Source organism: Lagenorhynchus albirostris, chromosome 14 (assembly GCF_949774975.1).
Source record: "Lagenorhynchus albirostris chromosome 14, mLagAlb1.1, whole genome shotgun sequence".
Lineage (NCBI taxonomy): Eukaryota > Metazoa > Chordata > Mammalia > Artiodactyla > Delphinidae > Lagenorhynchus > Lagenorhynchus albirostris.
In genome coordinates this window covers 22,747,206-22,759,322 of record NC_083108.1, presented here as the reverse complement: position 1 = coordinate 22,759,322, position 12,117 = coordinate 22,747,206, and the positions used below count along the sequence as shown (strand labels likewise).

General features: G+C 39.8%; 1 long non-coding RNA gene across 1 annotated transcript; it reads right to left on the bottom strand.

Annotated features, from left to right (window-relative positions):
• Positions 1-7,601: 7,601 nt before the first annotated feature.
• Positions 7,602-10,073, bottom strand: LOC132504267 (uncharacterized). Its single transcript, XR_009534810.1, has 3 exons — positions 9,627-10,073; positions 8,459-8,537; positions 7,602-7,936 (listed from the first exon to the last, which is right to left on the bottom strand). It is a non-coding gene; the product is annotated as an uncharacterized LOC132504267 (long non-coding RNA).
• Positions 10,074-12,117: the final 2,044 nt, after the last annotated feature.

Below are 12,117 nucleotides of genomic sequence, written 5' to 3'. Positions count from 1 at the left end.
TTTCTCAAAATGTGTTAATGGAGAGGTAGTCTCAAGTACTGATTCAGTCAAAAGGCTTCCCTCATCAAATCAGTCTGGGAAACCCTGTGTGCTGTGTGTCCCTCCGGCAGAGTTCTGGTTCCCATCAGTACATTCAAAACAGCACTGCTTCAGGGATCACCAGCCAGTCTGGTGCCAGAAGGCCCTGATTTCAGAGTCCCATTCTTTACCTCATGATGGTCCTGTGTGCTCTGGAGCAGATGACTTACTCTCTGAGCTTTAGCTGCTCATCTCTAAAAATGGGAAAAATAAGAATAAGACAGTGAGAAATTGTCACTGAAAAATAAGACAGGGAAAAAGTTAAATAAGACAGTGTATAAAAGGAGCATAGCACATTGCTTCAGGGCATAAAGTCCTAAAGTACAGAGGCCTGTCAACTCTATTGAACCCCTTTCTGAGTCATATTTCACCGTATACTATCTATTAACATCTCAAGAACCTATGAGTTTATTGTACACTTATTCAGAAATACTGTCTTGGTGTATACTATTAAACTCCTTTGGGTCCTGGGGCTTTTCTAGTAAAAATTGACTCCTGGATGGGTCTGGAATCCCTACAGTAGTGATAATCAAGATGGGTCTAGTTACTCAATATCTCAGTCATTCTGAAGCAGTCTCCAGAGTGGTCTGACTCAGCCCTGCTCTAGGCTCCCGGCCTGCCAAGTACCAAAGTTGACCAGACCTAAAGTGTATCTTGACTTCTGAACTCAATTCAAGCAAGCATTTATTAGATACCAGCGGTGTGCCAAAACCCGTACAAGAGGGAATGGCTAGTACTAGTACCTCTAATGCCTGGAGCTCTTGTGGGTAAAGATTGTATCTTAGTCACCTCTGCATTCTTGGAAATACCCACCGGTAGTAGGCACTCAGAAATATTTATTGAATGAAATGAGGCCTTGATGTCATGAATGCACAAAATTTATGACGTAAAGTTTAGAACCTGTGCCTAGCCCATTTTATGACTGTATTTGTCCAAAAATTTTAGCTGCCTGATTGGTGGTACCCCATGCACTGCGTTGGGAGTACATAAATGAATATAAGACAGAATTTCAAGCTCACTGTCTTAAGTGCTGAAGACTGATAGGTAAATATCAGTAAATATGCAGTTCCTTCAAGTGTTTCTGATTTTATAGCCTACCACTCCATTTTGCTGTTCCTGAGCGTTCCTTGAGAGCTGACTTGAGCTCCAGCCCTTAGAATCAGGCTCTATTAGTATGTGTGGGCTAAGCCCACAGAGAACATGATGTGGAACGAATTGGTATGTTGGATTAAGTGCAGGGTATCAGTTCATGGTGAGAGTTCCTTCTTGGACTCTCTTCTGGCCTAGAATTTGTTCTTAATGGTAGAACACATTCTAAGAATTTGTGGAGCTAGAATTAAGAGTGAATCTTAAATTGGATTTCCTAGAGCTTGTAATTTGTTCATGGTTATGTGACTCCAGATGGGATTAGAATATGTGGTGTTCCCCAAATGTATTTGATCACTGAATCCTCTTTTGCCAAGGAGCATCTTGGAACACTGAGAAATGCTGTTTCTTAATACTTCTGAAAAGTATTATATTATAATTTTTACCTGGACAATTTATTGAAGTAATAAGTTCCATATCTACACCGAGTATAGTATTTTCTTTGTCTTAAACTGACTTTCCCATTGTCAGGAATTCATAGGTTCTTGCTTACTTTAAATAAATATGCACTTTCTGTTTCTCTAAAGGTATTTAGACTTGCCCAAATACACCCCAAATCATCTTTGTTTTCAAATACCCATGCCTCATTAATATACTTTTAATAAACTTTTAAACATAAAAGCAGCATATGCTCAGTAGTTAATTTTTTTTAAAGATTCAAGAAAAGAAGATGATTACTCATAATTCCACCATCTAGAGAGCTACCGCCTTGGTCCAGTGATCCTCAAACTGAGATGTGAGTCAGTATAACTCAAGGTAGTACATAGGTGGACAGGGTGCATAGGTAGCCAGAGATCCTTGGGCTCTGATTCCAAAGACTCTAATTCAGTAGGTCTGGGGTGGAACCCAAGAATCTGCATTTTTAAAAAACCACCCCCAGGTGATTCTGAAGTATATGAGTGGTAGAATACATGAGGAGAAAAAGCTGTCTTTATTTATGCACTTTGAAAAATTGAGGTGTATATAAATATTTTATGTATATTTAAACATGCTTATAGATCTATGTATATTACACACATGCATATTTTTACATGTAGGTTGACCTCAACTGTTTTTCTCATTTAACATGAACATTTCCTCACAGTATTAACTGTTCTTTGAAAGCATGAATTTAATGATTTTATATTATTCCATTCTATAGAGGTAATATAATTTATCTGTTTTCCTACTTTTGGGGCATTGAGATTGTTTTCCATTATTATAAATAATACTATCATGAATATTCTTGAGCATAAATCTTTGTATCTCTGAGTATTTCCTTAGGATTGATTTCTCTGAAGGTCAAATCTGACTTACTGTTTTGGACTCTGGGTAAGAATCTCCCACTTGTTTTCCAACTCAAACCGCAGCAGCATGAGAGAGGCCTGTTTCACTACTCCATTGACAGATGATATTGAATATCATCAATTAATGACTTTTCTAACACTTGTCTTCCAAGACATTTGTCTTATAAAGATTATTTTTGCCTTCTAGTGAAAATAACTTTATTATGTCTTTCAACCACCACATATAATTCAACTGTGATTTCCTTGAATATTCTTATGCCACCTTAAAATCTGACCGTTCTTTCTTAAAGGGGTAAAAATCCTTCCTGCTTCAAATATGTTCATGACAGATGTAACAGTGAAGGTAACTTTTGTCTTCACAAAGATATAAATTTATGGTGAAATGTACTGATTCTGTCCTTACTGACCGATGGATTTTTTAGGTACTGAATGAGTCAAGAGTTATTATTTTTTTTTTTTATGGGGAGAATAAAAAGGAAACACTGGTGATGTTCACTCTTTGGCAAGATATGAATAGAGTTTAAGGTGGGGTGCGGTGGGACATGGGGTAAGATTGAGAAATTGTTTTCTTCCATAGTACGAAGTAAAAAATAAAGAGTACTTTAACCATATTATGTTTTTTAAAAAGGGACAGGTGGCAGTAAATACCGGGTGAATAAGAGTGGAGGATCCTTAGCGAAATGTGCAAGGGATGTGGGGAGGGACAGGCAGAGGACTGTTTTATATAAGCCTAAGAGCCCTAGTACTATTTGGTATTTGGAACTACTTATGTGTGTATGTGTGTGTCATTTAGTTTAAAAGTTACATTAAAACACATAAACATAGATAAGACCCTGCTCCAAATAATTATGTCAGTTGGTGTCTCCAGATGGGTGCCCCAGGCAGCTAACAGTTCCTTTCAAGAATTTTTAACATTCCGATCCATTCTCCATACCACAGAGAGATTTTTTTCAAATGCAGATCTGAGCCTAGCGCGCAGATTTTAACGTTCTTGCCTTGCCCTCCCCTCCAAGCTAACCTTACTGAACGGCGCCACTCGTTTGTGCGGCCCTAGCCACGTGGGCCTTTAGTCCTTTGTCAGAGGCTCCTGTTGTTGCACAGTCTTGGCATGGACTGCTCCCTGGGCCCGGACCCTGCTCCCTCAGCCTGGAGCGCTCTTCCTCCTCTCCCCAAGTTAACCCTTGCTGGGCCTTCTGCTCACAGCTCTGCAGTCACATGCTCCTGGAAGCCTTCCCAGACTTCCCCACTAGGTCGCATGTGACTCTCAACAGTACCGGCACCCCACATTCCTGTTGCCTGTCACTTTGTATTTTCATTTTGTTCCTGTGAATATTCAGTTGATGTTTCTCTTTCCCACTAGCACTGTAAGCTTCACAAGAGCAGAACTGTGTCTGACTTTGTTTCCCTTTGTGCCCTAGTGCCTAGCTCAGCCCCTGGAACAAATTAGGCATTCAATAAGTAGTGGTGACTGGTTCAATTTTCCTTGCCATCCTGTTATTCTATAAGATGCAATACCTTGTTCTCCTAGGGATTTTTCCTGATTAATATTAAAAGCAAAAAAAGCAAAAATCCCTAGCCTTATGAGGCAAATCTTTATAAATACTAATTCTAAAGCTTTAGCTTGGTGTCCTAAGATATGCAGACAGATAACTTAGAGTCAGGAAAGGGCTGGAAAAAGGAGTTTCTCTGCCTGAGAAAGTGGGCTGTTGGCCTTCGCTATGCATACGAAACTCAGAACAAAGGTATAAAGAATGAGGGAAGAAGGCCAAGCCCCATGTGGGAGTCTGGAGCCCCATGCAGGGTAGGGAAACGGTGGAAGAACCTTAAGAACACAGAGGTCTGATGTTCAATTTTATGGTGGCTGCGTTGCTTGAAAGTAGACTTTCTCTGAAGTCTGCTGCACACAGGATTTGGGGATCTCAACAGTTCACACCACCAAACTAGAACACGTTCTGAATTCCATGACTGGGTTGACCTGGGTGGGAAAAGGACAGCAGGAGTGAAAGAATGAGACAATCCCAAACTAATACGGTTCAGAAGGAGCAGAGTCAGAGGTGTGACCACCAGAACCTTCTCCCAGGAATTTTCAGAAGATGGCAAGGAGGGCACTGACCTTTACATAACCCATGGAATGGGGAGGTAATAGAGGGTTGAGCCAATTTCACATATACCTTAAAGGACAGGGTAGCTCTAGCTGACACCTGGATGCAGATATTTAGGTGCCCTCGACAGACTTTTTTTTTTTTTTTTTTTGCAGTACGCGGGCCTCTCACTGTCGTGGCCTCTCCCGTTGCGGAGCACAGGCTCCGGACGCGCAGGCTCAGCGGCCATGGCTCATGGGCCCAGCCACTCCGCGGCATGTGGGATCTTCCCGGACCGGGGCACAAACCTGCGTCCCCTGCATCGGCAGGCGGACTCTCAACCACTGCACCACCAGGGAAGCCCGACAGACATATTTTTAAGGATTAAAAAGCTGTCACATCGAGGATAAGGAAGTTGAAGGGGGTGCCTAAGTTTATCCAAAGTAAAGAATATTTCTGCTCCTAAATAAAGCTAGCTGAGAAACACTGTTGCTCTGATGTCAGCATGCTAATCATACTCAGCAGACACAGCAGGTACAAAGATTAAATTCGCCCACAAAAAAGTAAAAGGGGAAAGGCGAAGGATCAAGTTTCCCAGCTATATAAATCCCCCTGTAACTGCCAGAAACTCTTCAGGCAGACTCAGGTAGAGCTAAGCTAAGCAACACGGAGTTCAGTGTCACAAAATGTAACCAAGGCTATTTTGTCTAGGTTGTTCTCCTCATTGTTGTGGCTTCCAGATCATAGGCTTGTCTGAATGACACTATATCTCCATCAAACATCCTGGACTGGAGTTGACCTTGTAGACATATCCATGTCTGGGGCATCTGGGGCAGCAATCCAAGTGTTGCTCCTAACTGGCTTGCAAAGGGTCTTGCGTGGAACACATCTTCACATAGCTAGTAGCTGCTGGATCGATTTTCTCCCCCATACACCTACACTGAAAGGTAGTATAGCCTACTGCAAGTGGTCTTCAAACTAGGGTATCTGTACCCCTGGAGATATGCAAAAACTTTTCTAAGGGTATACAGGCATGCTTTCATATGAAATATTTCCTAAAATCAATCTTTCTGAGAACTAGCATAGGCAAAGTGTCTTACTGGGTCAATTGTACAATGCTCCAGGATACCAAAGAAGGGGATAATTGAATTATTGGTATTGGGGTGAAAACATGAATGACTGGGTAACAAATTCTTTTCAAGTTGGGTAGTTTCCAGTGTGTTGCTTTGAATAAAACTGAAGGAGGATCTAATCAAGTTTAGATCAAGGAGTAGCTAATCTGTCCAATGATAGATTTTAATTGCTTTATTGAGATATAATTCACATACCATACAATTCAATGGGTTTTCATATATTCATGGGGTCGTGCAACTATCACCACTATCAATTTTAGAACCTTTCAGTTATCCCCAAAAGAAACTGTACCCTTTGGTAGTCACTCTCACTTTCTTCCCAAACCCCATGGCCCTAAGCTACTTTCTACCACTAATCTACTTTTACCTACTAATCTACTTTCTGTCTCAATAGATTTGTCTATTCTGGACATTTCATACAAGTTGAATCATATAATATGTGGTCCTTTGTGACTGGCTTTTTTCACTTAGCTTAATGTTCTCAAGATGTAATTGATGTTGTAGCTTATATCACTACTTCATCCTTTTTATGGCCAAATAATATTTTATTGTGTAGACATACCACATTTTATTTATCCATTCATCAGTTGATCCAATGATAGATTATTAAAAGTATTTTTTACAATATACTTATATCAGGAATGCAAAATGAGACATGGCTACAGATCTTTTAATAAGTTAAAAGAAGATGATATAAATAATTTTAAAGTAAATTACTAAAACAGCTTCCTTAAAAAACACAATTTGCTAGAACTGACACAAGAAAAAATATAGGACTATTCACTTTTCTATTTATTAAGGAAACTGAATTTGTGATTAAACCCTTCTTATAAAAAAACAGAACTCCCGGCCCAGATGGTTTTGCTAGTGAATCATTCTAAACAATTAAGGAAGAAATATACCTTTCTTCCACAGACACTTGCAGGAAACAGAAAATGAGTTAGGAGATGTTCCCTCTTTTTCTGTTACTTTTTCTAAGTAACCTTGATGCCACAACTTAAGGACATCAAAAGACAGGAAAATTACAGGTTAATTTCTCTCACAAAAACTCTTAAGAAATAATTAGCTAATTGAATCCAGTGACATGTAAAAAGAATAAGACATTTGACAAAGGGAGTTTATTTAAGAATGCCAGTTTTGTTTAACATTTAAAAATCAATATTATTCACCACATTAACAAAAACTACTGGGCATATACCCAGAGAAAACCATAATTCAAAAAGACACATGCACCCCAATGTTCATTGCAGCACTGTTTACAATAGCCATAACGTGGAAGCAACCTAAATGTCCATCGACAGGAATGGATAAAGAAGATGTGGTGCATATATACAATGGAATATTACTCAGACATAAAAAGGAACGAAATTGGGTCATTTGTAGAGGTGTAGATGGACCTAGAGACTGTCATACAGAGTGAAGTAAGTCAGAAAGAGAAAAACAAATATTGTATATTAATGCATATATGTGGAATCTAGAAAACAGGACTTCAGTCCTACAGCTGCAAGGAGCTTAATTCTCCCAAAAGCAAGAATGAAACATGCTTCCCCAGAGCCTCCAGATAAGAGCCCAGCCCCTGTTAACACCTTAATTTTGGAATTGTGAGACCCTAAGCAGAAAACTCAGTCAACAACTAGAAACCCCCTCCCTCACAATGGACTTCTCATCTACAGAATTGTGAGATAATAAATATATGGTATTTTAAGCTGCTAATTTTGTTGGTATTTTGTTATGCAAAAATAGAAAACGAATATAGTCACTATGTAATTTTCAAACACGGTTTTATTGAGATATAATTTACATACCTCACAATTTATTCAAGTGTACACTTCAATGACTTTCAGTATATTCACAGAGTTGTACAATCACCATCATTAATTTTAGAACATTTTCATCACCCAGAAAAGAAACCCCTTACTCTTTAACTATCACCCCTCAGCTTCCCATCCCCCTAGCCCTAGGCAAGCACCAATTTACTTTCTGTCTCTGTGGATTTGCCTATTCTGGACATTTCATATAAATGGAATCATACAATACATGATCTTCTGGTTTCTTTCACTTAGCATAATGTTTCAAGGTTCATCCAAGTTTATGTCCATGTATCAGAACTTCATTCCTTTTTATGGCTGAATAATAAGTAGTCCGTTGTGTGGATATACCATATTTTGTTTAGCTATTCATCAGTTGATGGATCAGGCTTGACTCTTTTTTTCTGTAATTGTGGTTAAAAAAACCCACAAAAAACCTGCATAATATAAATTTACCCTAACAATTTTCAAGTGTATATTACAGGATTGTTAACTATATACATATTGTTGTACAATGGATCTCAAGTAGTTTTTCATCTTGCATGACTGAAAATTTATACCCATTGAACAACAACCCCCTGCTTCCCCGTCCCCCCAGCCTCTGGCAATCACCAATCACTACGTAATTTTTGGTACACAATTTGGACATGGTTCGAAAACTTGAGTAACATTATTATTACAAAGTTATTTTCATCCCCATTTACTCACTTATAAAACAAGATTCTCAGGGCTCACATCTATAAAAATGAAAACTAGAGATAGTATGGGTACTGAACCTGGTCATGCTTTAGTGTTAAGTAATATTTATCAATGGTCTTGGGCTGCACTCCACAGGCCTACAAGGCCTGTGCTTGCCTAGCTTCAAGACCAATAAAGAGCCCGGAGTCAGCAACAGAGACATCAATGGTTTAATGGATGGAGCTTACACGTCTGAAGCGAGGTCCTGGAGCGACACCCCATCGTGTGTGGCGGCCAGCAGTCGGGACATGGTGGCAGTCTTCGTCTCTGGGGGAAGGGGAGATTACCAGTTATAGGGGAATTAATGTCAGGTGGACTCATTAGTTACCAGGGAAACCGGTAGAGGGTCACGCCCCTTACTGTCCCTTTGACAAGAACAATCACCAGCTGGGGCCTGGACCAAATACACAGGAAGGTCAGTCATGTGCATAGGGTTTTGGTAAAGCAGGCACTGATCTAGCAGAGGATGTACAACAGCCATCTTAAGTGGCCTGACCATAAAAATGGACACAGAACTGACTGTAAAAAAAGGAAAAAAAAAGACTCATTGATCTCACTTAAGAAATGTATTTCCGGGGCTTCCCTGGTTGTGCAGTGGTTAGGAATCCGCCTGCCAATGCAGGGGACACGGGTTTGAGCCCTGGTTCATGCTGCAGAGCAGCTAGGCCCGTGCGCCACAACTACTGAGCCTGTGCTCTAGAGCCCGCGCACCCAGAGGCGGGGCTCCAAGATGAGAGAGGTCGCCGCAACGAGAGGCCCGCGCACGACAATGAAGAGTAGCCCCCGCTCACCGCAACTAAAAAGAAAGTCCACACACAGCACCGAAGACCCAACGCAGCCAAAAATAAATTAAAAAAAAAAAAGTATTTCCAATAAAATTTAACTTTTCATATTAGTAACTTGTAATTAGGTTATTTCGATCAATTATAACTACTTATAATTTTAATAATAAGTCAATCCATAAGAAATTGTTTGGTCACAAGAAATATAAAAAAATTGTTTTCAATATATTCAGATTTTTGTTACAGAAAAATATGATAGAGTGATCAATAAAAGTATGCAAAAAAGCATAAAAGGGCTTCCCTGGTGGCGCAGTGGTTGAGAGTCCACCTGCCGATGCAGGGGACACGGGTTCGTGCCCCGGTCCGGGAGGATCCCACGTGCCGCGAAGCGGCTGGGCCCGTGAGCCATGGCCGCTGAGCCTGCGCGTCCGGAGCCTGTGCTCCGCAGCGGGAGAGGCCACAACGGTGAGAGGCCCGCGTACCGAAAAAAAAAAAAAGCATAAGAATACTATTAATTAAGGTAAGTAGAATGGAAAACAATCAAAAGGAGAACAGGAATGATGAAATATTTTACCGGGAGGACCACTGGCGTAGTAGATGGGAGCATAGACTCTGAAGTAAAACTGCAGTGTGGTCTTGAATAAATTATTTCATCTCTCTTTTGCCTTAGTTTCTTCATCTGTGAATCTGGAATGGTAATAGGATTGCCATGAATAAACTGTTATGAAGATTAAATGATTTAACATAGATAAACAATTAAAACCGAAAGTGCTATATACAAGTTAGACATTATCATTGTCAAACCTCAGATCTGAGCCCGGGGTGTTCCCTCATCATTCACTTCGGCTTTAACTCCCATGGAGTTTGGAAACTGCCCTTAGAGTACTCCACCAACCCAGAGGGTGAGTAGGGAGTACCTACAACCCCCCAGTTTAGGAAGGTTGGGTCCAGGACACATTGCTTTGAATCTGTTTAGGCCACTAGCCACATGTGCTACTAAGCATCTGAAATGTGACTAGTCCAAACCAAGATGTACTATAAGTGGAAAATATTCCCTGGATTTCACACAATATGAGAAAAAATATAAAATATTTCAATCATTTTTTACATTGATTATGTGTTGAAATGATATTTTGGACATATTAGGTTAAATAAAATGTATTATTAAAATTAATTTCACCTGTCACTTGACTTTTTTAATGTGCCTACCAAACAATTTAAAATGACATATGTGGTTCTCCTTGTATTTCAACTGTACAGTTCTTCTTTACACAGTCCGCCTCAAGGTCAGCAGTCAGAGTGATCCTTTAGAAAGATAATTAAGGTCACATCACTACTCTGCTCAAAATTCCCCAATAATATTGCGTCTCACTCAAGAGTAAAGGTCAAAATCCCAACCAAGTTCTACCAGGTCCTAAGTGATCAGCCCTAACCACTGCCACCTCCAATCTCCCTGGTCTAGGGTAGGACCAAGATTTTGCCAAACCTGAGGCTTACACCATAGGTGAACAGGAGGGAAAGGAAAGAGGAACGTGGGTCCTTGCTAAGGAAAAGAATGCAAACTACAAATATAAAATTAGTTACAGAATTGATGTTAATTTAGAATTAGAAAATAAATCTCAACAATTTAATTCAGATCCCTTTCTTCTGATATCTCTTTAGGCAATTTATTAGACGTGCTTACACAGAGATTCTTCCAGATTGCAGCCTGGCTTCACCACCCCATCTAGAACTCTCCACGACTCCCAAAATTCCCCTCAGGAACAGAGGTCCAGGCAAGTGTCATTGGCTTCGTGGTAAATCTCACTCTGCTCCAATCTCATCTCCTATCATCCTCTGCTCTTTCTGTCACCTCGCTGTTCTTCACACCAAGCGTGTGCCACCTTAGGGCTTTTCTACTTACTGTTTCCTGAGCTTGAAACATTCCATCCCCAGCTACATTCATAGCTCGCCCTCTCATTTCCTTCAGGTCTCTGCTCAAATGTCATCTCATCAGAGCAGCCTGACCTAGATAGACACTCAAAAAAATCTGTTGAATGAATGCATGTATATAAACTGAATGACAGGAAGACCCCTATCATTTTTCAATATGAAATCATTTCTTCAAGGAAATAATTCATTCTGCACCCCCAGCCCATATCCTCATGGTAAATAGGAAGTGAAGTCACAGGACATTCTATTCCTTTCTATCTGTGTCTTTCTAGAAGAGCAGTTTAGCATGGTGGCTAAGAGTGCGATGTTTGAAATCCTAGCTCTGTCAGTAGCATGTGACCTTGCGCAAGGTCACTTAGTTTCTATGAGATTCAGTGTCTTCCTCTGTAAACTGGATACTATAACAGTATCTGTCTCACAGCGGTGTTGGGAGGATTAAATGGGTTGATATGAGTAAAACACTAAGAATAGTGCCCGGCATATAGTAAGTTCTCAAAAAATGTTGGTAAACAATAGCATATGTAAATTATATAGACTATAAACTCCTCAAAAGTGGGAGCCCTGCATTCTTTGTAGCTCAGCTAACATGTAGAGCCCACTCAAGATTTTTCTACTGGTTTGGCTCAGCGGTATTAATTTATTAGCACATGCAGGCATTGTCTTGCTTGCTGGTTTCTCCATCTGCTCTAAATTTAGTACTAAATAAAGACAGTTGTGGGGTGGAGGAGATTTTAGAGATCTCTGGTCCAAATCCATTGGGCTTTTGTTTTGTTCAAAAGCTGTAATCTAGACAGAATTTAGATATATCTGCTGAAGACTGTTTTTAGGCATGTGTTGCAGAAATTTGTAGCATCTATTTACATTGTTATGTGTATCCATACTTTGAATCTTCAACCATTTGCATATGGCAATATCCTGATATTCCAAATTTGATGTTACTCTGTATATGAGCCCACATAATTCCTAACTCATTATAATATATGGGTATTAAATCAATTGATTTATGAGAAGCAATCCACTTTTTCAATCTTAGAAGTAGAATAGTCACAATTCTACAATCCCAGGTTTAAATAAAGATGTCTAGGAGTAGGGTTCCATCATTAAACTTTACGTTTGTTTTAGTGCATAATAAT